Source organism: Homarus americanus, unplaced genomic scaffold, assembly GCF_018991925.1.
Source record: "Homarus americanus isolate GMGI-L3 unplaced genomic scaffold, GMGI_Hamer_2.0 scaffold39155, whole genome shotgun sequence".
Classification (NCBI taxonomy): Eukaryota; Metazoa; Arthropoda; class Malacostraca; order Decapoda; family Nephropidae; genus Homarus; species Homarus americanus.
Genome location: NW_024737042.1, coordinates 2,008,901 through 2,036,594, shown reverse-complemented (window position 1 = coordinate 2,036,594; position 27,694 = coordinate 2,008,901). Strand labels below are relative to the sequence as shown.

The 27,694-nt window shown below is 41.6% G+C and overlaps 1 protein-coding gene across 3 annotated transcripts in view; it reads left to right on the top strand.

Annotated features, from left to right (window-relative positions):
- Nucleotides 1-678: 678 nt before the first annotated feature.
- LOC121872564 overlaps nucleotides 679-27,694 on the top strand; it is a 35,237-nt gene continuing 8,221 nt past the window's right edge. The window contains exon 1 of one of the 3 annotated variants that reach the window (XM_042375375.1): nucleotides 679-2,119. The gene's annotated coding sequence lies outside the window, so the exon portion shown is untranslated. Of the gene's footprint in view, nucleotides 2,120-4,063; nucleotides 4,323-22,363; nucleotides 22,719-27,694 lie in introns of those variants that run through there. The other 2 variants (XM_042375376.1, XM_042375377.1) reach the window with 2 other exon arrangements.

The following is a 27,694-nucleotide window of genomic DNA, read 5'->3' as shown; positions in this document are numbered from 1 at the left end:
ACTGATCGGTCACGTCTCTTACGCTTTGTCTTAACATATTATACATGACAAGAGAAATACCATATTGTTGTTTTCTTTTAACATCTGTAAACATATGTGACCTGTGGAAAGAGAGAAATCATTGTACCACCATACAAGGCGGAGGGAGAGAGTGATCCAATATGCTGTTTGTAATTAACCCACCGTTTCCCAGCAAATGGCTGTGACGTGTGTCGGCGACCTTCAGCCATCACAATGTGTGGCTGGTGTGACGTTGCGGTGACTGGTGAGGTGACTTAAGCTGTTTGCGTACTGTTAGATATGGTTTATCAAGCACCAAAAATCCCATTAAAATTTATAGTAATATAACTATACATAACGAATTTATCTCCTATTAATTATCTTAAAAATCATCAAGATACTATTTACCTTTTTTATTCTTTCACCCAAGGGAAATTAAAGAGGATAAAAGTAAAAGTATTGTACGTGATATTATGTAAACCAGTGCTTGTTGTTCCTGAAATAATACTAGGCTATGGGAGAGGGAGGGGTGGTGTGGGGGAGGGGGAGGATCGGGGTGATGGTAGGGAATGATGGGGACGGAGGGAGGTTTGTCTCCTCCAACATCCTGAATTAGCTATTGGCACAGGTCTCGCTCTCCCTCCCTCACCTGTCCCTCCTCCCTCTCCCCCTCCTCCCCAACCACAACACGTACACATACACAAAGATACACAATTATACGTACGCATACACAAATTCACCTACATATATCCAGTACACACATCCTCAAGTACAAACATGTGTACACATAATATATGTATTCTTATTAAAAATACATTCCTAAACCCTCCTGAAACACACACACACACACACACTCTACTCCACACACATACACAAATCCTCTCCTCTCCTACACACAATACCAGGAACGTCAGTCTAGACCCCAAACACACACAAGGGCAAATCTTTCCCCCTCCCCCCTCCCCACCACATGATCTGCTGGTCCACAGTTCTCGGCTAATCGAACAGGAAATTCCCGAGCAGGCAACACAATCCTTTCGTCTGGCTGCTTATATAAGCTTGAGCGATATCAGTTGTGTTTTGTCCGCCACTGTGTACAGTATATATGTGTCTGCCAACATGTTTGTCGTAACTGATAAATTGTCTGTACATGTCGCCTTGTCTGGTAAACATTATACGTAAGTGTCATCTTGTTGCTGAAGTTGTGTTCACGTTTTAATGTGAGAAGTGTCACTAATTAGACAGTTAAGGACACTGATACAACTGCCTGTTGCCTCTATCAAGAGTACAATATCAGTATTGGTGGGCAGTGAAGAGATAAAATCGTGTCTGTAACAGATTTAAACCAAGAATAAAAGATAAAGCCTTGACACAGTTAGTGTTGAAATCTTTAAAGTGGAACCTATAACTGAATAACATTGAGTGTACGAATACGTTATAACCACAGGAAATGAAAAGCAAAATTAAAGTCAATGAATGACATTGATGTTTATAATGGAAATGAGAACTAATGGAAGGAGGAACATTATGTGGAAAGCTTTTAAATGTAATAAGAGGATATGTGAAGAGGAAACCGTATATATCTAGCGGACGCGTGAGACATTCCCTGAGGACGAAGGAGGCTAAGGAGAAGGTCGGGAGCTGAACAGACGGAGGTCGGAGGTCAGACAGAAGGAAGACGTTGGCCGGACAGAAGGAAGACGTAGGCCGGACAGAAGGAAGACGTTAGCTGGACAGAAGGAAGACGTTGGCCGGACAGAAGGAAGACGAAGGCCGGACAGAAGGAAGACGTTAGCCGGACAGAAGGAAGACGAAGACCGGACGGAAGGAAGACGTAGGCGGACAGAAGGAAGACGTAGGCCGGACTGAAGGAAGACGTTAGCCGGACAGAAGGAAGACGAAGGCCGGACAGAAGGAAGACGTTGGCCGGACAGAAGGAAGACGTTGGCCGGACAGAAGGAAGACGTAGGCCGGACAGAAGGAAGACGTTGGCCGGACAGAAGGAAGACGTAGGCCGGACAGAAGGAAGACGTTGGCCGGACAGAAGGAAGACGTAGGCCGGACAGAAGGAAGACGTTGGCCGGACATGCCATAAGCCGTATATTCTTGACCTTCAGAGGTACGTGATGAGGCAACGAGATATTTTCTTTGAAGCGGTGTGTGATAGGCGCTCTCTCTCTCTCTTATTATATATATATATATATATATATATATATATATATATATATATATATATATATATTATATATATATATTATATATATATATATATATATATATATATATATATATATATATATATATATCCACAAGGAAAGAAGAAAACACGAAGTTCCCAAGCGCTTTCGTGTAATTCACATCTTCAGGGGTGAGTACAGACTGTCTCACCCCTGAAGATGTGAATTACACGAAAGCGCTTGGGAACTTCGTGTTTTCTTCTTTCCTTGTGGTTATCAGCATATACCTGGATCACGCGCACCCACAGTGATTTACTTGCATATATATATATATATATATATATATATATATATATATATATATATATATATATATATATATATATATATATATATATCTTGATAAAATCACACGGGAAATGGGAAACAACGGAGCACCTTAGCTTTCGTCTTTATTCAAGACATCTTCAGAGGCAACTGGATAACATGGACAGAGAGAGGCTTAAATATACAGGGTGACCTTATTAAACATGAGGTCAGGTCATAATGTCATCCACTAATCCCCACACCAACACACACGTAGAGGAGCTTAAGCATCCTGTTTTATCTTTCGTTTTCCGTTATTATTATCTCTATCTACAATTATTCTGTTTTTCTCTTTCTTCTCTCTTATGCTTTCCTTCTTTCTCTCTGTCTCTTTATCTTCTCCCCTTTTGTTTTCTGTCTACCTGATTTTACTTTCTTTCCCATTCCGTTATTCTGGCTGTTTTTAATTTTAATTTATATTTGTTGCTTCTTATCTTTGTTATTATTATTATACCCTGTACTGGCTGTTTGTTTTTTGTTTACGTTTGCGTGCCCGTGTAGCATCCGGTGTGAGGAGAGTTCTATTTTAAGCAGAACCACCTCCTCCTCCTCACCCGAGTGGTCAGTTATAAATATCAAAACTGGTTTACTCACTGTCATAATAGGAAAAAGTGTGTGTGTATTTGTGTTGTTTAAATGAATGTAACAATAAACAGTACAGTATATATCTCTTAGTACGCTCAGTCTGTTATACATGCATCACACACGTGACACGCATATAGCTGACGTCGTTAGGCTGACGATCCGTCAACCTTTCTGTGATATCTGACGTTAAGGCCACTAGGTTGACGCAGATAGGGGCCTTATTGGCCTGTTGTTGTTGTTATAATGTTATTACTGAGCTTCAACAACTTTGGTCTTTAAGCGCGTATAACAAGGTTAGCAATGGCACTATTAAATCAGCAATTACAAAATTATGAGAGGTAGAGGACGTGTTTACTTGCGCTTGTAATAATAAACTAGGCTATGTAACACTCCATGTGTCAAAATAAATTAGGCAATCTGTAAAATATCCCCGAAAAAAAAAATAGGACAATCAACTCGCCATGAACCACGAACCCCGAGATTCAGATTTGTGAACCCAAAGCAGTAGACACGAATGCATTCATTATTCTGTCCATAAATGCTTTGGATTCACGAGTCTGGATCTCGGGGTTCGTGGTTCAGGAGAGGCGACAGGACTTATGGGTGATTGGACATTTAAATGCACTGAAATTATAAATACACGTTTGATTAAGTGATTCTATTACATCAAAATCGTCTTTCTTAGTTACATTATCGTCCTCATTTTAAGTGAAAATTGTCATTAAGAGTGAACGCTAATTATACAAAGTAGTCATCAACTGCTAACTTCGACAACTATGAGGTCATTTTAATCGCGTAATCTTAGTACATACTGTACAGTACACTATTCATCAACTGTTAAGGCCCAACACACAGACAATTGAGCTCGGATATGAAGGAAGGATTTCAGCTCAAACGATTGAACAACACTTGTAACCTGTCCATTCGGCCAGACAACACCCGTGCCCCGGCTACAGCAGACGCTCACACCTCACTCGAGGCAGCTGTCTGTTGCCCACTCTCCTCCCACCTCCTCACGCACTTCAATATCTACGACGACTTTCTGGAATTTGACATTAATTTTGTGTAAAGGTGAAATCATGAGTTAGGAGGTGAACAGGGAGACCTAGAAGTGTGTTATACAAGAGATTAATTAGCAACGACGCCTCATCTCGAATGATAAATGAGTGTGTCTTCGTCCACTGCAATTGTCAGGTATTTATCAATTAGTCAATGTTATTATTTCATTGTGTAACATCGTGGGAAGGGACCAATACATAAGCCCTGTTCTTTTAGATCATACAAAATATGTTGAATTTCAAAGAATGTCATAATATTACCGAACGACAACACCATAATATTATAATGTTACCAAAACGTTAACTTTACAGCAAAATTAGTTCTTGAATGTCATATCAAGTCCATCGCTAATGTTGTTGTTGGTGTCTATGAAGAGGGTGAAATCATACGAATTTATGCACATTTGGTTTAATCTTAAGGGCTAATGACAGTAAGTTGCTTCAGGGCAAAATCTTGTTTCATCAGCTATGCGATGTAAATGTACAAGGAAATGATGCAATATAATACAACTTAAAAAATAATATAAAATGGTGGTTAAAATGGTTTATTTACTTTTATCCTTCGTGGCCACTGATCAGCCGTGTGGGCACAACACTTTCGTTGACAATCACACGCCCTCTCACACTCACTAACCTTTAAAACTCACTGGGAAAAGTTGGTCTTTGCTCTGGTATACCGTTGTACATGTTAATATTTACATATTCATACATTAATTTCCCCGGTGTCTGCTAAGAAGTAAAGAGTTTGCCAGGCTGTGGTCACGACCACACAGTCGTGTTTGAAGACTTTTGTGTAAAGTAACGTTCATCATTTGCGCTACATCACATAACAGAAAAAGAATACTCAGAAATGTGACGCAATGGAGGGACTTATCCTTTCTGTGATGCGCTGACACTGGGTTGGTTGACTACCATCTCATGGCCATATAATGAGTGTCACAGACTCAGTCTAAAGCTGGACAAAGCAAGAGGAGGTACATGCGTCTCCCATCCCCCGGGTGCGCTCTATGTAAGGTTATGTGATACTACGTGACTAGGTTCGTGCGGTTGACGTCGCGGATTTATTCTCGGCCTGCAATACGTGAGGCCGAGCTTACGTGGCTGTACGCAGTGATCCCCGTGACACGTGTTGCAGAGGTATAATGTGCTTGCCTGTCACCACTGCGGCCCGGGTACAATTTCATCTTGGGTCGGATGTGAAGTGTTGTCTTAATAACATGTCAGATTGACCCCGGATACTGCAGCGTCCTGTACCAACACTGGAAAGACGAAATTTAAGGTCTACATACAGAGGCCCTGACGCCTTCCTCCGGTATTTTTAATTAAATAATTTCCATTTAATTATATTGCTTGTGGATCATGTACTGTACACTACTCTCCATGCGTCTTTACTGCCGTACCTAATGCCGGAGTCGACTCATAAATGCTTATTGATTGTAGCCTCATTTGTTCAGCATCTTGCTTGTTTCCTTCAACACTTGCTGCTTGGTTGCTTTTATTAATAAAAATAAGGAAATCAGTGATTACTGCAAATAGCGAGTGTGGGAACATTAGTACCGAAAAATACTTTAATATTTCATTCATCGATTTGATACGTCAGTGACGTATCTGATAAAAGGGGGAAACACTGACAATGTATTCAAACATGCAAAGTCAAATACTTCCTAATTATTTTAGCTTATTAGATTAAAAAGAATATATATATATATATATATATATATATATATATATATATATATATATATATATATATATATATATATATATATATATATATATAGGGGTATAAATAAGGTACGTGGGTAAATTGGCATTTCAACCAATATATAAATGGCTCGAGTTGAGCAATGTTTTTTTTTCGATGATTTTGATGTTTTATTCGATTTTTATATTGATTTTTGTGGAAAATCATTTGTTTCTAACAAAACTTAAGGTAACCTAATCTAACCTAACGTAGCCTTCGGGTACATATTGGTTGAAAATGCAACAATACCGATACGTATCTTAAATTTATAAGATAAAAAGGCCAGTCCTGTATTGTGTTTAATGAATTATCTGATAAATAAACAGTATTAGTACTGTGTAGTTTCGGACATCCGGCGAGGTAAGGTTAGGTTGAAATTACGTTTTTTTTCCGATGGTCTTTTGATGTTTTGAACGATTCTGACCATTTCACGTTGGTGGATTACCGAAACGATATTTGACCAAATACTGTACACTATACTCTTTATGCACGTCATGACCCTTCTACCGGCAGTTGTACTTTGACAATTATTTTATGTTTACGTTTGTGGACAATCGGGAAACCCCTTTTATATCGGATTAACTGCAGGGTCTGAATTAATTAGAAGAGTCTGGATTAGTTAGAAGAGGGTCTGGATTAATTAGGAGAGGGTTTGGATTAATTAGAAGCGTGGATTAATTAAAATTGGGGCTGAATTAATTAGAAGTCTGCATTAATTGGAAGAAAGGAAGGAGACTTAAGTTTCGTTAATTTCCAGATATATTATCCGGACAGTGTTTGCTAGGACACGAAATACAGTCAACTCCTTCAACTATAATTAATTAACGCGCGGCCAATTACAATAAACGAATATTTTTGTTAGAGCCATCAAGTTTATGTAGGGTTTACGAATCCATCACAATTGAGAAAGAGAGAGGTTATCGTATTGTGTGTCTGTGTTTGTGGTAAGGTTACACTAGACTAGTGGTCATAACAGTTGCTTTCAGTCATCTTCAATCCTCAAGGGCGTTTTGAACAAGCTTTTAAAATCGCTATCATTTTGTGCTACTTATTCTCTCACAATGGGCGTTCAGTACAGTGACATGTACACAAGATCAATATATTGACCTTGCATGGACAGTACAAACGGTTTATTAAGCGTGTGATATACAGTACTGCCTTCACTCTTCACTCAACTTACGGGCATTCAATAGCTGGTGACTTATACAAACGGCTTAATATGCGTGTGATGTACAGTACTGTCTTCACTATTCACTCTCCCTCCCTCCACGAGCATTCAGTAGCTAGTGACCGGTATATAAACGGCTCCTCATGTCTGAAATATTTGCAACTACAGTTACCAACTGCACTTCGTGAGAAGCAGGGTTACCACACTCATCGTGACTCAATGACGTACGTTCTTAAGAATTTTGAAGACCACATTAGTGATAGCCATAATAATGCTAGGATTGAACTATTATTATTATTCCTATTATTATTATTATTATTATTAAATTAAAATTCCACTGGGAACATTAAAACAACTCGAAATTATTTGGGAAGCCGTATGCAGTATCTCGTCTTGTTTGATATTAGCAAAAATGAACCATTGCATGATATAATTAACAATACTTAGTAATTCATTCCTGTTAATATCAGAGAAGCGCGGTAGGAAAGTGTTAATTAGACCCGTATTTTGAAGACTTATGTTTTTCCTCAGTTATTGAATATAAGAGCACCTCGAACCATCCGCTACGGTTGAATAAAATGAAGACGGTACACTGAAGTGCCGGTCACTTGTAAACTGGAATGCTTAGTATTCAGTGTGCAATCAGTGATGTAGGACCCACTTTTATTTTTCTACTGCTTTAAAAAAAATAAGAATAATGCAGCTGGGTTCTTGAATTGTTAGGGGGAAGGTTGGGTTAGGCATCATTCACGAATATATGTAATAATAATAATGAAAATATGAAAATAATAATAATGACAAGTTTAGCTCCAAAATAATGACAACAAAAGGTGGAAGGTGTGTTACGTGAGCGTGGGGGAAGAATGTTGGCAAGGCAAGCAAAGATTGTCTAATCTTGGGTTAGCCGGGAAATAATTTTTTGTCTAATTAAGAAACTATCAGAGGTAGGATTCTTTACTGATTTTCAAAATTTTCTACAGAAGTTATCGGTCCTACCTCAATTTAATATTTTAGTTGTAATTAAACGCCCTAGTTGTTGATAGCGCTGCCTGCACACCCTCTCTTTCAATTATATTATACATAGGTTTTGTATACTAATCACATGTCATGTAAGTGAAAATGTGAGCCTTGTTTTAGAAATAACTTTCAAAATGACACCTCGTTAAGAAACACAATATACTGTACCGTACAAAGCGAGTGACAGTAACTGTGCGAGGGAGAATCAACTGTTTGACGTTATGATGACAGAGGTGGTTTTAAGGGGGCCTTGATGTGGCGTGGTGTTGCTAAGGGTGGATGAGTGAGGCGGGAGTCATCTTAGATAACCTTTGACAAAAAGAAAAATACGCATTTAAACAGTGGTGCCGTTAAGAAATTTAAACGTAAAACTAAGTTTTTTTTTTTAGATGTGCACCCATATTATATATATATATATATATATATATATATATATATATATATATATATATATATATATATATATATATATAACTAAAGTGTTGAAATGCAGAGACTGCAAAGAGGACTAAGGAAAAAATTACTGACTTTACGTAAGATGTCACAAATATGGCTTGGCGGTAAACATTAGTCCATTGGCTGTCCGCGGGTTTTGATAATTTTTTGTGTTTTTTTGGTGTGTTTTACTCAAATCTGACCCTCATTTCTTGTGCAAATTAGCGGTTTTTTTGAGAAAAAAAAATGAACATTTTCTTTTGTAACCGAAACCGGTAATTGCACCAAAATGGCGGTCGTTTGATTAAAGCACCATAAAACACCCAAAAACCTAACCCTAACCCAACCTAACCTTTTTTAGGAGCTTCCCTGCTTCTGTGGTGGAGGAGACAGCTGGGCGATCTGGTACGCTTGGGTTACGGACAAAAGAATTTGCCTTTTCTTAAAATTAAGCAATTTCCCCACGGACACACGTCTTGATGTCGGTAGGACACCGTGATTTTGTAGTATTTGGATTGCTTCACTGTCGTTCTCATTAACTCGCTGAATAACAGGTAGATGAGGGAGAGAACACTTATCACGAGCCTTCAAAATTTGAAATTGTGCGGTGGAAGGCCGCTTCAAAATGATTGGCAAGCCAAGTCACATGACACGATACTTGAAGGTCATTGGTTGTCATGTCACCAACAAGAAAGAAGTGACTGGCAACATGGCGCGTACAGAAATTTACGCCTAGAAATTTGGAAATACTCCTTTAATATTGATTTGCACAAGAAATGATAGGAAGTCATATGTTTATTTTATAGTTTTTGTGTCTGTAATATTGAAAATTGGAAACCTGCTTACAGCCAATGGACGAATATTAACCACTTCTTCCTCCCAACATTTGTCATATGGATAAGAACAAAACTTGCAATTCTGTATAAGACTGACCAGCTATCTTACGCAAGAGTGGCAAATCATCCTGGCGCACATGAGTGAGTTACTGAGCTAAGACTATTGTATACTGTAAGCTTCAAGAAAATGATCTGGGCGCGGAGATTCTCGAAGGCTCGTACGAGAAGTTTTCCTGGTAAATAAGGATGTAAAGAATTCAAGTAACTGATGGAATTAAGTTTAAACCTAGACAGAGATATCAGAAACGATCAGAAGATAAGATTAAGTTTTACAGACTAGGCCTTACCCTTTTTTTGGATATTTACACTGGTCTAATAACAAGAATTTGGTCGTGCAGAAACTGTAATACGTCAACAAAGGTGAAAGATATATCTCCATTAATAAATGACAGTTAATTAGTATAAAGGAGAGCTTCAGACTTCGGGGTGCAGGAAGCGCATTGATACATTAGGGGAAAAATTGTCATTGATATTTCTTTATACTTAATATGGGTTCTTATACTAAACTGAACTATTACCGAACTTAAAATAAAGTTACGTCCACAGCGACGTAAATCACGTACTAAATCCATTTAATATAACTTTCTTAGAGGAAACAGCCCAAAATGACTGTACAGTACGTACTATATATATATATATATATATATATATATATATATATATATATATATATATATATATATATATATATATATATATATATATACATACAGACAGTACATAGGGGTATATGAGGTTAAGCAACATATACAATTTTCTAAGTTGACGTTTGCTACAGTACTGAATACTATTGTCGTAATATTTTTTTTTTCATAAGCATCATTGACGAGAAAACGGCCTCACAGATACAAGTGCTTCCAAATTGTACCAGTACCTAGATAGCTCGATTTTTCAAGTAATCCAAACCATCCACGTAAAAATTCATCCATGCCTCGTTGTCAACCTGTAATTCTGCCATTTCGAGAGTAAAATAACCGCACTGTTTTGCATGTGTCTTGAACGGAACTGAACAAAATCAAAAGACAAATATTTAATTCAAAGAATCTGTCATTAAAATTTGCTGCCATTTTCTGATTTCATCCGTGAGAAGTAGAGTGAAGGGGGCTGGGAACAGATCAAAGGTAGGAGTGTGGAACTTCTGTTGCAAAACTTTCATCAAGGCAAGCCTGACCTAGACTGACCTGACACAAGGAAAGTAACTGCGTTAATCCCTTGGCCTAATTTATGGTCTCGACTTAACGAGATAGCATCTGGACCTAAAAAAAAAGTCCATTGCAAGACTCAAGGGACTCCAGCAACCCCAAAAGCTCCAAAGGTCAGCGACTCTACGAGCTCTATGCGACCTCTTATGATGCATCTTGCAATTTCGACCCCGTGTTTGGGAACCGTTGCATTAGAGTATTCACTATATCTAGGAACGAGATGTACTCTCTTGATTTATCGATGACGGCGAAAAGCACCACGATATTTTTATTTTATTTTAAACGGTGCTTCTTTTGGATTTTTTTTTCATGTAATCCATGATTCACCAAGCCATGAATACTATCTAGCGTCATAATCTGAAGGTATTCACCAATTTGTCAATGCATTTATTTTACGTTACCAATAAAATCAAGGTTCCTATTACTCAAGTTTTTCAAGCTGATGTATTCACGTGTGACAAATATTCATTCTAAATGGTTAAGCACTAGAGTCCGTCTTTGGGTGTACAGCTAAATCAAGAAGACCCATAAATCAGAGTGATTAGCAGTTTAATGATTTTTCAGTCCTAACTAATCTTTTTTTTTTTTTAAAGTTGACGGCACAAGCCCCGCTGCTCTTGCATCATCTTTGATTAATATTGATATATCGCAAATAAATTCATGTATAACTGTTAAGGATACCTAGTTTTCACTCACTTTAATACCGAATTTAATATATGTAAAAATATAACTGCTTAAAAATTTTAAATTTCAAAATATGAGTGGAAACATGTTTGAAATAAAGAACATTTACCGTCGAAGTCACATAAAAATTCATTCTTTCGAAGAACAAATTATTATAATTACTGTATATATCGAGGCAGATGACACCAAACATAAAGCAGCCATTTTATAGTGTAAAATCAATTGTAAAATGAACGTTGTGTGGAGGTAGTATGCTTGGTCAAGGTGGCTTTGGCTTGGTGCTCTGCTCACCCGAATAGCCATTTTGAGTCGGGCTACTAACATGTGCAAATGGACAGGATGGCCGATGGGTTGGTATACCGCGAATCATTTGTCACATGGAATCAAACGACACTTCATTTGATTTAATGTTTCAGGATTGCATTCTCCTTTACTTCGTTTGTTACCCATCCTTGAATATTGTGTCCGTTTCGTTCTCTGCTGCGGAGCGCCGCTTAAAATAATTGATAGGAGTAAGCGCATGCGTGCGTAGTGTCAACAAAGGCTGTAAGAGACTGCTCCTTAAATTCGTATTTCTGACGAATTCAGCGAGTCTACCAATCCCAGCCTGTGCAGACAACTATAGTAAGACCCAGTTATCAGCACAGTGGCATATATTTTTTTTTTTACTTTTGGACTCATTTTTTGGGGATAAAACATTTGGTCCTACCACCAGATCCCTCTGAGCAAAGTTTTTCAAGTTTGCGCAAGCGCAATGTGATAGTGTGACGTAGCAGTGACGTCATTACCACTCCAACTGACTGCAGTGTTGCCAACGTGCCCTTTGCCCGCCGTTAAACGCCCCCGTTCGTTGGAAACGGCGGCAGTAGGTGACAGTGATGCTGACGACTTTCTTCTTGAAAACACGTCAAAGAAGAAGCAGAAACCTCAGAAGTCAGGGTCCCCAGCAGGGGCCACGGCTCCCCCTTGCACCCCTTCTGGGGCTGTAGAGGGTGGACTCCTCCTGTCATCGGGGTCCCCAAGTGAGCTTACATGTGGCTCAATGACCGACCCTCCGCCGACGATGGACATAGGGGATTCCCTTTGTCTCCCTGCCCCGTCGCGCCTTCGTCGTCTCGCCTTCCCTCGGGACTTGCCTCTGAGCACACGGACGACCTGGTTCTTCCGTCACTGCTCTCCACTTCAGGACTCAACACTTCGCCTCCGCCGAGGTCCCACAGCCGTGATAGTCACCACACAAATGGACGAGACGGTACGCCTGCTCACTCAGGTGGGCTTTCCTGCTCCCCAGGGGGAGGTGATGCTGAAGTTCACCACCATCACCCCAGAAACTCGTCGTACCAAGGTAATGGTTCGCCACGTACCCTGGGAGATCCCTATCGACGATCTTCGCCCTCTTCTCCCACAACTACTGGACATGGAACGCCGCATCAACCTGGTCTCCAAACGTCCATCCAACGAACTCATCGGCTGGTGGGTGGGCCCCCTCCCTCCGAAGGTGAATGTAGGACCAATTCACAACTGTCCTCTCGACCGAATTATCGGAACCCCGAAAATCTGTGGTCGTTGCCAATCGTGGAAACACCGCACCTGGGAGTGCACGAGGATGGTCGCCTGCGGTTTCTGTGCAGGTCCTCACGAAACAGTGGAATGCAAATCGAAAATTCAGAACAAAATCCCAGTTATTCCACGATGTGTCAATTGCCATGGCAGTCACCACGCCTGGAATGCCAATTGCCCACAGCGTCCTGGCACTCGCCCGGGGAAAACTTACCTTGTACCACCGCCCTCGTCTCTGACGAAGCCCCTGTCAACCAAACCTCACTCCTATCCACCACCGCCTCTTCCATCCACCAAGGATTTCCCATTGATCTCCTCTCCTCTACCACCCCCCCCTATCACCCCTACCACCCATCCCTTCTTCCCTCCCTCCCTCTCCCTACCGTTCTTGGAACAAGGTCGTTGCCGGCCCTGCCGCACAGTCACCACCATCTCCTGCCCACCCGGACCCCGCTGTCTCTCACCAGCACCACCACCTCTTACTCAACTGAACCCTCACCGTCCCTCTCCGTCGCTACCACCACCACATGCCCAGTCGGGTCCTCGGCTATCCTCGCCGTCACCTCCAGCTCCTGTACAGGTACACCAAGTTGGTTCTATGGAAACAATCACTCTCCGTCTGGATCGCCACTCCAAGCAAATCAACCTTCTCTCTGCCCAACTCGACTTGTTTGTGAAAACAATTGCGACATTGCAGAGGCAACAACAACTCATTCTGGACACCCTGACCCAACAGGGGCGCACTTTGCAAGACCTGATGACCCGCCTCCTTCCATCTCCCGAGATGGAGGATCCATCCCTCACTCTCCAACTCCTCCCTCTCCATTTTTCTCAACAGAATTTGGTACCTCCTCTGGAGCCTTGTCTAGCCCCTCCGACTCATCTCACACCGGAGGCCGTTCCCTCCTCTTCTTACAATGGAACATCCAGGGACTTAGACCTCGCCGGACAGACCTCGCCCAGTTTGTGCTCTCCCATCAAGTAGATGTTGCTCTACTTCAGGAAACCATCACAGACGATGTTACTCCACTCCGCCTCTCTGGCTATACTGTTTACACCCTGCCTCGGTACCGTGGGCAGGCTCGAGGCCTCCTCACCCTTGTGCGTAACACCATTCCATCTGTTCGTCTCCCTTCACCTGACTCACATGGACCCCCGTCTGAATTACTTTGTCTCCCTTACTCTTGGTGACCGGACCCTTCGTGTAGTCAATGTTCATTTCAAGAGTGATTCTCTGGACCCCCAGGTTCTTCACGACCTCCTTGATGGGGTTCCCACTATTGTTCTTGGCGACTTTAATGCCCGCCATCCCACTCTTACTCCGGATCATCCCACGCCATGTACCCTTAACGGATCACATCTCTCACAGTTTCTTAATGGGGATGATGATGTTCGCTTTCTTTGTCCTGACGATCCTACTCGCCTTCCCCATAGTTTCCTTGATGTTGGCTTACTATTGAACGGTCATACCTCCTTTCATCCTACCGTCTGCACCGAGCCTGCTCTGTATAGTGACCATCTTGCCGTTACTACCCATCTCAGGCTCTCCTTCTCTGCCCCGACATCAGCTCCTTATCGATCCCCTCGCCTTCGTCTCACACAAGATGCTGTGCCTTCCTTTACCCAATACCTTTCTACCTGGGCGGATTCCTATGTTGTCCCCCAGTCCCTTGACTCTTACAGCGCTGATTTTGTTGATGCTGTGTATGACTCTGTCAATCGCGCTACCCCTCCACGCCCTCCCCGTCACCCCAGAAGTGCCACCAACTACTGGTATCGTATCCCTGCCATGAGACATCTCCGGCAGGTAACCCGTGATCTCCACTCTGCCATACGGAGGTCTCGGTCTCCAGAGGATTGGGAAGACTTCAAAAATTGGTGCTCCTTTGCAACTCAGGAACGCCGTCGGATACGTGAGGCGGACTGGCTATCCTTCACGGGGTCTCTATCGTTCCAGTCGTCACTCTCTTATGTATGGAATCGGATTAATGCTATACGGGGTACTCGACGGAGGCCTCCTCCCCACCCTGACCCCACCTCCCTTGCCTGCTCTTTAATGGAGGACTGGGCACGAGCTTCCTCCCCTGAGGCACTTCCAGATCCAATGCAGGAGGCAGTGCAGGCTCGCATCGATGCGTCTGAGCCTGTTGTTCGTGCTACTCTTACCTCCCGTGCCCCCACTGATCATCCCATCACACAGTTCGGGCTTGACAGTGCTCGTCGCTCTAGAAAAGACACCTCTCCTGGGGATGATCAGATAACCTACTCCGTCCTCAACGCCTGTACTAATATTCCTAACGGCCCCTTGCTTGCTCTCTACAATATGTCTTATGAACATGGGGTTCTCCCGTCCAACTGGAAAAATGCCACTATTATCCCCACCCCTAAGCCGGGAGATCCTGGGAAATATCGACCCATTAGTCCTACCTCCTGTGTTTGCAAGATGATGGAGAGGATACTCCATCGTCGCCTTCTTCACACCATAGGCGGCTTCCACAACTCCCTCAATGGTTTCATTCAACAGCGCAGCACAGCACACTCCATTGCTTCCTTTTATTGCAATCAGACTGCCCGCATCTCCTTCCTTGATATCAAGGGAGCCTTTGATACGGCTCAGCCTGCCCTCATTTTAGCTGAACTTGCGCGGTTAGGGGTTAAAGGGAGACTTCTACAATGGATCGCCTCTTACCTCACTGGACGTCAGGCCCGAGTTCACGTTGAAGGCTATTATGTCTCCTGTTCAAGAAATGAACCTCGGCACTCCTCAAGGTGGAGTCCTGAGTCCCACCTTGTTTAACACTCCCATGCACTCCATTGCATCTCTCCCGTGTCCGACAGAAGTTGTCCACTCAGGATATGCCGACGATGTCCTCCTCCAAGCCCCTGACTACCTCAGCATGCAGGAAGCCCTTGATCTGGTCTCCAGAGAGTGTGATTCACTTGGTTTCCTTCTTTCAACTGCGAAAACAAAAGCCATGTGGCACGGTCGTGTTGTACCTCCACCCCTCTCTTATCAGGAACGCCCTTGGACTGGGTTAATGAGACAAAATACCTGGGTGTGTATGTAACTCGCACACGTTGTCAGATCCCTGAAGTCCGCTATCTTCGAGACATATGCTTTCGGCGTCTCGCTCCCCTCTCTACCATGTGCAGGGGTTCCCTTGGTGCCACCATCCCTGTACTTCTCACCATGTACAAGTCCTTTGTCCGTTCCTGTGTCGACTACGCCGCCCCTGCCCTCGTCAACATTAGTCGGACTGCTGTCAACCGTCTCGAAGTTATCCAGAGGAAAGCTGCTCGTATCATCCTTGGGGCTCCTCAGTGGACACGCTCTACTTCTCTATATACCGAACTTGGTCTTTCCCCCTTACAGGATCGTGTCCAGGAGTTTTACCTAAAAACTGCCGTTTCCATTCTACGGGATCCTCGGGGCAACTATGTTCAAATCAACTTGACTCCTGCTGTCCGAGACCGACCTCCATCTAGAAGACAGTGGCGAGGGTCACTCATCCGAGCCCTTCAGGAACACGACCTCCTGCCTGATATTGTTGTCACCCCTGCTGTTGGTTCGTCTCCCTGGCTGGATTTTCAACCTGAAGTGATTGCCCTCGATGGACCGCTCCCGAAATCCCAAGTGAACCCTGTTATTCTCTGCAAATACCACCTCTCCAGGATCGCACACTGGTCCCCAGGTAGGGTCGTCCTCTACACTGATGGTTCTGTTGACCCCGCTACAGGTAGGGCCGGGGCTGGTGTCTACATCTCCCGTCCTGATGCCCCTGAGCCTATCAAGCTGTCTCTCAGAGTTTCTGACGGGGCATCCTCCACTCAGGCTGAACTAATAGCCCTCCTTGCTGCCCTTCTCGCTGGGGAAGAAGCAGATGGTTTCTGCCCCTTGCTTGTCTGCTGCGATTCCAGGTCTGCTCTCGACGGGATCGCATTTGGATCAGGGGAAAATAAGGACCTCATCCTCCGAATACGAGGGTTAACATCCACACTTCAGGATGCAGGCCGTCCTGTGACATTCCTATGGATACCCAGTCATGTCGGTATCTTGGGGAATGAGGCAGCAGATGGCCTTTCCAAGACTGGCTGCAACAAGGCCACACCTGACTACGTTGTTCCTCGAACACTCTTACAGATTAGGACCCAAATTCGCCGCAAACAGAGAGAAGCTCGGGAAGCAGCCATCCCTCTGGACTCCCCGCCCACCTGGTACGATGTCCTCCGTAAACTTCCTGACCTCTCGTACGTCTACGGGAAAGGGTCGCGGAAAGGGGACGTGATTGCTGCCCGTATCATCATTGGGTATGACTTTGCTTGGGAGAGCGGTATCCCCGCATCCCCTGAGCAACGCTCTTGTGCATTATGCAGAAGACCCGACAGCAGCACCCTTATTCACTACCTCCTTAGATGTCCCCACACACAACGCTTCCGTGACGCCTGCTGGACCACCACTCCACGACCCCTTGACGGAGACACGATGATCCCCATACTGGCCAGATATTTTGTAAATAATATTGATTAGGTGTTAAAGGAATATCCTTCCTTCCTTAGGCTTTAGTAAGCCCCTTTATGATATTTATACTGTATATACTTGTCACACTTGCCAGATGCTTCTGGTGTCATTGTACAGGGGTACCTAGTGACAGCACTAGGATCCCGCTTCCTCTATCAAGGAATAAACAATTGAAATTGAAATTGAATTGAATAAGTCGAGATATATCAGTGCGTTAGATTATTAACCTAATCTGGTCTGGTTTATTGGTCTTTGTGGCTCACTGACGTTATTTTCACGGTCATAATTCAAACATTGACCAATAATATTAATGATAATAATAATACAAAATTCCATTGGATCTCAGATTAGTGTTTACTTTGCCTAGTGTGCAAAAACCCAAGATAAGTGTACAAATACTACTCTGATTGCACTACACTGTACTAAACTATTTGACTTTACAGTTCATGAAATATAGATGCGGCAATGAGCGTTAGAATTGTGTAAAATAAAGAGCAAATGTTGATAATAATAACTAGTGAAAATATTAATAACTAGTGAAAATAGTTGCAAGACTGAAGCTATGTGCGCATGTTCCCAAGTGGACTTTTGGGGGAACATGGGCCTGAGTGGTCTCCCGGTATATACAATGTCTTGTTACCTTAGCCATGCACGACCACGGTTTTGAAATAGAGCTGAAATTTGTTATACCTACGTAAAATACTCTTTGAATACTCACGAACGTCTAAATGGCCGCGTGGAACCTCCCTGTGCACGGTCACAGTTTTTAACAGCTGAATTTATGTATGACTATTTATGACAAGTGCTCTTAATTTTGGCCACGGACGGACATAGACTATGAGCTGCCCTTCTGATTCTAGGGTGCGGGCAATACGCATCAAATTAATAAATAAAATCATAGTTGTGGTTGTTATAATCATGGTCGTGGTTGTTATAATCATGGTCGTGGTTGTTATAATCATAGTTGTGGTTGTTATAATCATGGTCGTGGTTGTTATAATCATGGTCGTGGTTGTTATAATCATGGTCGTGGTTGTTATAATCATGGTCGTGGTTGTTATAATCATGGTCGTGGTTATTTATAATCATGATAATCATGGTCGTGTTGTTATAATCATGGTCGTGGTTGTTATAATCATGGTCGTGGTTGTTATAATATTTATAATCATGGTCGTGGTTGTTATAATCATGGTCGTGTTGTTATAATCATGGTCGTGGTTGTTATAATCATGGTCGTGGTTGTTATAATCATGGTCGTGGTTGTTATAATCATGGTCGTGGTTGTTATAATCATGGTCGTGGTTGTTATAATCATGGTCGTGGTTGTTATAATCATGGTCGTGGTTGTTATAGTCGTGGTTGGTCGTGGTTGTTATAATCATGGTCGTGGATTGTTATAATCATGGTCGTGGTTGTTATAATCATGGTCGTATATTTGTTATAATCATGGTCGTGGTTGTTATAATCATGGTCGTGGTTGTTATAATCATGGTCGTGGTTGTTATAATCATAGTCATGGTCGTGGTTGTTATAATCATGGTCGTGGTTATTATAATCATGGTCGTGGTTATAATCATGGTCGTGGTTGTTATAATCATGGTCGTGGTTGTTATAATCATGGTCGTGTTGTTATAATCATGGTCGTGGTTGTTATAATCATGGTTGCATTGTTATAATCATGGTCGTGGTTGTTATAATCATGGTCGTGGTTGTTATAATCATGGTCGTGGTTGTTATAGTGTTGTTATAATCATGTTCGTGGTTGTTATAATCATAGACGTCGTGTTGTTATAATCATGGTCGTGGTTGTTATAATCATGGTCGTGGTTGTTATAATCATGGTGGTGTAGTTTGTTATAATCATGGTCGGTGGTTGTTATAATCATGGTCGTGGTTGTTATAATCATGGTCGTGGTTGTTATAATCATGGTTGTGGTTTATAATCATGGTCAGTAGTTTGTTATAATCATGGTCGTGTTGTTATAATCATAGTCGTGGTTTGTTATAATCATGGTCGTGGTTGTTATAATCATGGTTGTGGTTGTTATAATCATGGTCGTGGTTGTTATAATCATAGTTGTGGTTGTTATAATCATGGTCGTGGTTGTTATAATCATGGTCGTGGTTGTTATAATCATGGTCGTGGTTGTTATAATCGTAATTTAGTTGTTATAATCATGGTGGTTGTTATAATCATAGTTGTGGTTGTTATAATCATGGTCGTGGTTGTTATAATCATGGTCGTGGTTGTTATAATAAGTGTCTCTTCTTTGTTTTATCTCATTATTCTTACTCGTTTTACCTACATTTAACCGACTAATTTCTACATGTTATCATCCGAATAGTTGTTCTCATTTTTGTTTTACTTATCGCTGTCCTTCCTTTGTCTCCTTCTCTAGTCTCCTCTACTATCCTTCTATACCATTCTTATTCTGTCCTTCCATCCCTCCATTCATACCTCCACCTCTCGCTATCCCTCTCTCCCATCTCCTTTCCTCGCCTCTTAAGGATAATAATGCTTCAGTCTCTCTTCTCCTTCTCTTCTCCCTTTCTATCTTCTCCATGCATTCCTGTTATTATCTTTTTCTCTCTTCTCCTTTTCCCTGTATAGTCAGCCACAGGACTATGTATACTGTACACACTGCAGCTGTAAGGTTCGAAAATGGTCTGTAATGTTGAAACTGCGCATCCAGACGCATGATGAAACTGAGCTCCCCCCCCCCCACCTGTTATCTCCAACTATTTTCTGTTTCCCCTTCTTTATTCTTCTATTTACTCATCTTCCTTCCTTTACTAATACAAACAACATTAAAAAAAAGTAGGCTAAGAAAAAAAGTGGGGGGAGGAGGAGGGAGCCGTACGATAACTGCGTACAGCGAATGAGGGTGCGACAAGTCCGTAGACTTGCATCGTTTTCCAGCGTAAATAAAATGGTTAATTAATGGCTTCCTAAAGAAACCATCGACATGGGACCAGGTTTGTTCTACTCTACGAATTTTGTGCGATTTTTCCACCAAGTTTGATGAAAAACGATTGTGCCGTTTCGGCTGCACAGACAGACAAACAGACGGATAGTCTTATAGTATATTAGATTTTGTTATAGTCACTAATGGTAGTATGTATTGTATATAACTAAACACGAATAGCTACTGTACTAAAAACCCCTGGCTGGCTGGCTACCTTTTACCCCCTCGGTCTTACTATCTTTTTATCATATCTCTCGACTCGCCCTTTTGTAATATCTCACCTCGTGTGGTTTTAAATGCCACATGACTTATCTTGTTGACTGACGTAAAGATCCTTATCAGTGAACTTGTTACCCAAATGTGAAAAAAGTCCTGAGTATTATCTCGTACTATTCCTCCCCCTTCGTATTTTTGTTTAATCACACACACACACGTTCGAATTTTTTTTCTTGATGTTTTATGGAAGCCTCGTCTGCTGAAGGGATGAAAAAACCACGCGGGAAGCCTAGTGGTGTCTCTCCTCTTAGCGAAAATTATTCTCCATACACATTTCTATTTCTTCCTTTTATTTTATTGCTTTTTCTTATTTTTACTCCAGGTTTGTTCAGTTTCGTAGTGAAGTTAAATCGGTGGAAATAGATTTTAGGTAAATAATCCCTTGCATAATGTTGGCCTGTGACAAGACACATAAGCTATATACTAAGATAGCCTTATTCTGGGCAAATTCAAATAAATTGGTTATTGATAGTATAGCCTTGCCTAACCTAAATGACAAATCACTTCTCTTAAATTACTCATTTAGCCTAGACCCTGGTGTTTTCCTTTCAATGTTGGGGACATTTGGTCTGAATTGTCTTCAAGTTCATACAAAAAACAACAATTTAAAACCTGAAAATATATCGGATTAGCCGTAAATTTTCTTAAATTAATACTCTACCTATGATAATGTTCAAGGAAAGTCTGGAACTAGGCCTAAGGTAGCTGCTAGACTAAGTGTCTCACTGACGGCCTGACGCTCACCTAAAAACCATGTACACATTCTCTAACCTAACATACCATAACATAACATAACCAAACCTATCTATCTAACCTATACCCTATTAGTATAATTTCTTATTTAAATAATCCCCATGTTCTAACTAAATTAAGTAGGCCCCACGTTTAAACATTTATTTGCCTAAGACTGAAAAAGCAGTTATATAGGCACCTATTAATCAAGTTAATTGCAATCCATATTTTACACCTAATATCATTTAATTTTGGCTAGCCTATGGGAATTTATAGCCTTTCATGTTATCATAAGCCATACACATAAGAAAATAGGCTAAGGCTATTGGTTGAATATTAGAAAAACAAGGCGAAGTCTTGGCAGGAATGTTCACTTGACCTCATATTTGGCTTTCATTACTGAGGGATATTTACGGCTATACAACATTAATAAGTTCTATCTGCAAGTTTACTCAGTCATAAAACATATTTTTACCCTAAGTGTGAACAATACAAACCTTCTGTTTTGGTAAGAAATACTTTATAATGTGTAAGAAGACAAAAGATGCGTCTCTTCCAAACTGAGACAAATACAAACACTCAAGCCGCTTATTATGGCAACAAGAAAGACAAAGTGAAATATTATATTTCAGTATGTTGATGTACAAAACATTTTCTTCATTATTCTATGATAAAACAAGTCTAACAAGCATTATCACAACATACATTATTATTATTTTCTATACAATCGGGAATTAGTCACTACTACATCCGGGTTGAGAGTGTTACACAACCTCGGGAGCTGGTGTAAGTTACTTGCGTTAACTTACGGAGTTCGATGTCAAATATTGGTTTTGAGTATACCATCTGTGTTTTGAGTAGGCCAATCTGAGACTGTGAGTCCAGTTACGGGTACGCAACGACATACAGTCCCATAAATTTTTTGAAGTATCTCAGGTGGCCCTGGGTGGCCCCCACGACCTCGGTCAGTGGCACCTTGGCAGTGACGGTGGGAGGTTGTCATATACAACTCCCAGACACTAAATACTTGTGTACATAATCATAAGCTGTACTGTATCTACCCTCCTCACCTTGTACACTCAAGCTGTGAAAAAAAAAATCGTTTGGATACGTACAATACGTGTTAATGACTGCTCGCCGTACTGCACATCACATTTGGAGAGAGAATGTGTAGCTGAAATTAAGCGCCATATCTCTGACCGTGGGTGAACTAACTGCTGTGGTGGTGTGGTTGTGAGCAACTGGTGGGGTTACAGTAGCGACACCAACACGCCACATCTTCCTCCCTCCTTTCTCTCTTCTTCCCTCACTCAACCAACAGTTTATCTGTAAGGTAAGACTTGGGAAATAATTAAGTGTATGTTGTTCTTTGCCGACGATTGGAGACAGACAGACAAACATGGAAAAGACGGGAGGTAAAAAGCAACCGAGGGAGAGACGGTAGGATGTATTAATGAGAGAGAGTGAGAGACGAAGTACAGTACAATACGTGGGGTAAACCTTGAAATGGAGAATCAAACAAAAGACGAACGCGTGTAAGATGTCACCAATACAGTAATCGTATTCTGCACGAGGTGCCAAAAATGTGTTTAACAACGATGATAGGATAAAGATACTGTTTACGTATCATATAATGAGGTCCAAAGTCTAATTAATTAAGAGTATCCTTCTGTTATGGTTTTAGTATATCTTCGTCATTGTTTCACCTAATACGCTAACAATATGAATAGTTTTCAAATCATGAGAAAATATTATACAAGGAGGCATATTTGTTGCTGAGCTTAATAACTTCGCTTATTTGGTGCCATTCAAGATTGTTAGCGATATTAAAAAAGTAATTTGTTCATGTGGAGGCAGAAATGTATTAAGGCAGGGAGGAGGTTAAAAACGTGTCTTGCAACACAATGATACAAAGAACGCTTAAACCACGCTACACTATTATGCCATGTGTACAAAAGACCCCCTTGCTGGGTTAAACAAACTGCAGGAAATACCACAAATAGCCCATGCACATATTTCGATCATCACATATTTAGGGTCGAACGTGCTTAGATGGGAAGCTTATAAGCCACAAATGCAGTTACTGTTACATGTATTAACAGGCGCACACACGTTTGAAGGGAATGAGCAAGATAAATTTTTTTTTAGTTATTGTATTATACTTTATGTAGTTAGACTATCGTATGATCGGCTAATTTTTGTCAGCGAATAAAATCTTTTTTTGTGCATTAGCGTTCTATCTCATGTTTTTGTAATGTGTAAGCGTATTGCTAACATAACAACAGTGCATTAATAGCTAAAGGTCGAGATTAATTTACGAGAATAAATATTAGGTCACAATATTTTGTAGAATATTGTATCTCAAAATTTGTTTTTTCAATTGTGTTAGAATGTTATTACGTGGTAAATATTCTCAAGCAATATATACTGTACTGCTGTACTGATCCAATGCGATATTATCATATCATTTGTTTTACGATATTTTAAATACATGTACAGTATTAAATGCCCATTAATTTTGATATCCAAATGTACCCTCCACTTTTATAGCGATTATATCCATGTATAGAAAAGTGTATACAGGGGTATATGTAGAAGAAGCCTCTGCTAACAGTCGTGTAATATTTCAATGTGATTATGATCTTTTAAAATGTTAGTTTTTGCATAATGTAGTTTTAATGTGTAATTTGTCTTAGTATGCCTTAATAAGGGTAAAAATAAGTATATATTAAATGCATCCTCCGAAGGCGTGAATTTGCTACCCGAGTTTATCAGTTAATTCACGTATAATACTTCTGATAGATTTCCTACGTGTTTGTTGGAAATAATGAAGGTACAGTAGGTATCTTTATATAATTTAGCTAAATATCTTTCTCGTCAGAAACGGTCATCCGAACGATTATGAATAAACTCGTTTAGAAATACATCATCACTCAGGACAAAATCGGACAGGTTTGCAACAGTTAATCATTTGTAACTCTTGAGGGGGGGGGGGGCATCTTTTCTCAGCTGGGAAAAAACGCGCTTTAGTGTGGTGGTGGTGCTCGTGACGTCACAGTGGTGTTGCAGCTGTGTGGAAAATTTGAGGTCATTGGAGTATTTTTTATTTATTTTATTTTATTTTTGAGGGTTGCTTGTCATTGTCTCCAATTCTGATTTTTATTTCCCCCAAAATCAGGATTGCACTAAAATATTTCAAGCGCCGATTTAGACCTACATTTACCAGAGAATGTAGATAAAAAAAAACAGGATTTATTCATCCGTCTGCATTTTTAATTAGAATATGCGAAGAACTGAAGCAGGCAACGCTATTTACCGTAAGTCGCAACACATGGGCTCTCTCTCCCGTGTCGTGCGTGCGGGAGGATTTTTGTAGACCTCTTGCCATTGTACCTGTAAAAGGGTTCACGTGTATGTTTTGACAAATGAAATGCTCAATTACTACTTTAGTGTATAGTTGTATACCTATACAATAGCTATTGTATTGTTATATAATAGTCACAAATGCCATCTGAACAAACTGTTCCTTTATAAATGGTGCCTGAAAGAGCTTACGGCTTAAGAGATTTTTTTCAGGACATGATTATCAAGGAAATTGTACGTAAACATGTGAACCGTCAACTCGCTGCTGAGAGGTGTGTACCTTGAGCCACTGAACATAAAAAAATAGCTGTCCTATATGAACAAATACTGTATAACCGTTTGTGGTATTTTGGTTACTGGTTAGGTTAGGTTAAGGTCAGTCTTATCACACAGTTACTTAACTAAGTTTATCTCTTGATGCGTGGTGGGAAGATGATCATGAATTTAGACGTTAATATGGATACATCCTTAACACACACACACACACACACACACACACACAGTACATGAACGTAGCTCGTGGACGTTAAGTATACACTACATGTGTACGTGTAGCTTGACAATATCGTCAGAGGTGAGTTTTATGTTAAATATAGACTCAAGTTGCTGCTGGCGTGCATGCCTTGGCAGGCTGCTGGAGCGTAATTATTCCTTCACCAAGGAAGTTAGAGAGATACAGCGTCTGTGCTATTAGTTTGTCAGTCTCTGTGTGACTCCTGGATAGCATTTGCTTTTACTGTAAGCTTGTTTTCCCCCATTCCTTCATGCGTATTGCTAACACGTAGTCGAACTTCAAACATTAACGTTTTACAGTAAGTGGGTGAGATGTTGCTGTTACCTTGCTCCAAGTAGTCCATCTCAAATCTCATACCCCCCAATGCTCTTACGAATTCATGAGGCTATAGGCTGGATTTACTTCAACTACTAGTAATAATACTTTTTTTGCTGTCGTCATGAAGATACAACTTATTATTAGTCATGGGTCAGTATTTCATCATTAGTCATGGGTCGGTATTTCATCATGGGTCAATATTTCACCTCGTGGGTCAATATTTCACCTCGTGGATCAATATTTCACCTCATGGGTCAATATTTCACCTTATGGGTCAATATTCCGTCATGACTCATTTCGTTAGGCGACAGTGTAGTATTTCCCTCACGCTTTGGTTGGCGAGGCTGAGGGAATTGTCACAAAACAAGAGCTGTGTTCATGTGGTTCATGTGCCTGTGGTATGTGTTGCAGTGTTATTACCTCGACCTACCTCAATTGTAACACATTTACTACTTCCTTCCCTCCCTCCCTCCCTCCCTCCCTCCCTCCCTCCCTTTCTCCGTCTCTCCTTTCCTCCGCCTCTACCTCCATCCATCCCTCTCTCCCTTTTTCCACCTCTACCTCCCTCCCTCCCTCCCTCCATTTCTACCTCCATCTCTCTCTGCCTCCCTCCCTTCCTCCATCCCTCCCTCCTTCTCTCCCTTCCTCCATTTCTACCTCCATCCGTCCTCTCTCCCTACCTCCATTTCTACCTCCATCCGTCTCTCTCTCTCTCTCTCTCTCTCTCTCTCTCTCTCTCTCTCTCTATTCGTCACTCCTTCATCACCTCTCAAGTCATGCAGAAATCAATACTTTCCTGTTCGAGAATCTCACTTGTCACAAATACTGTGTAGAGAATACAGCAGATATTGTAACTCGTCTGTAATACACATGTAGGTTACATTTATGTATCGCATATATTGTTGTTATAACCCTGAAAAAATACTGAACATTATGTAAACCCATGAGAGAATGTGTTGCCCATGGATGTGAACTGATAACTTAATCGTGTAATCCCGACAACGATAAGAAGTCGATTTTTTATGACTGTGTGGAGTGGGGGGGTCTGTATACTGACCTGCCTCAACTCTTACAGTCTTGACCTGTAGCCACCTATCCACCCACCTTACTGTATGCCTGCCGCTGACTTTTGCTGTGTCTTTAAGTGCGTCACACACTTTAATAATTATGCCTGTTTCACCGCACTTAGCAGTCTCGTTCACCACACTTATCAGTCTCATTCACCACACCCATGTCTCGTTCACCACACTCGTGTCTCACTACACCACGACGCTATTTTGTACTAATGAGAAACTATCCCCGTGAAGGAACAGATGTCTTATAGTGACTTGAGGTTTAAAAGTATTGTTTTAAGTTACACTCCGACGCAGATGTAAACGTGTTCATTAATTCTCTGGGGAGGATAGGACGCACTGAGTGACGTCCATCTGTCTCTAGAGAGTGGTAGTAACTCTCGACAGGAGCTGCCATGCACAGGCCAACCGGCCTATTGCAGACTCCTTATATTCTAAATTTACAACTGAGAAACAAACACTTGAGTTTCTCATGGACAGGTTTTACTCGCCAAATTTCAACCCCTTTTTAAAAACTCAGATTTAATGGAAATTCTTAACGCTATCTTAACTTTTTGAGTACGCTATCTTGACGTCCCCGGGACCAGTAGGAGGGACTACTTACAGTAGAGGGGCTACTTACAGTAGAGGGGCAAGCAGACACGAGGCTGGACAAGTCAGGCACGTGGCGAGTGTGAAGGTACAAAGAGGACAGGGCCCGCCAAGACAGACCCTGGAGGGAGGGGAGGGGGTCGCCATAGTTTGCTGTAGTTTGTTAGTGGCGGCAGGGAGGGAGGCCTGCGTGTTACTGTGCAAACTGACGGCTCGCCACCTTCACTCGAGTTTGTGCAGGAGGGAAAGGACACCTGTCTCATTGGGGGGCGTTTAGAATCGCAAGTGGATTCAGAAGGCTAGCGCGCGACGTCGGGATGCAGTGGACGGATGGCAGCTGGTTGCGGCCAGGAGGCAGGTCAGGCGCCGGGGACTCCAGGGAGAAGTCAGCCGAGTAGAATAAACTGGTGGGAGGCGGTGAGAATGGTTGATGTTGTTGTTTGCCCCCAA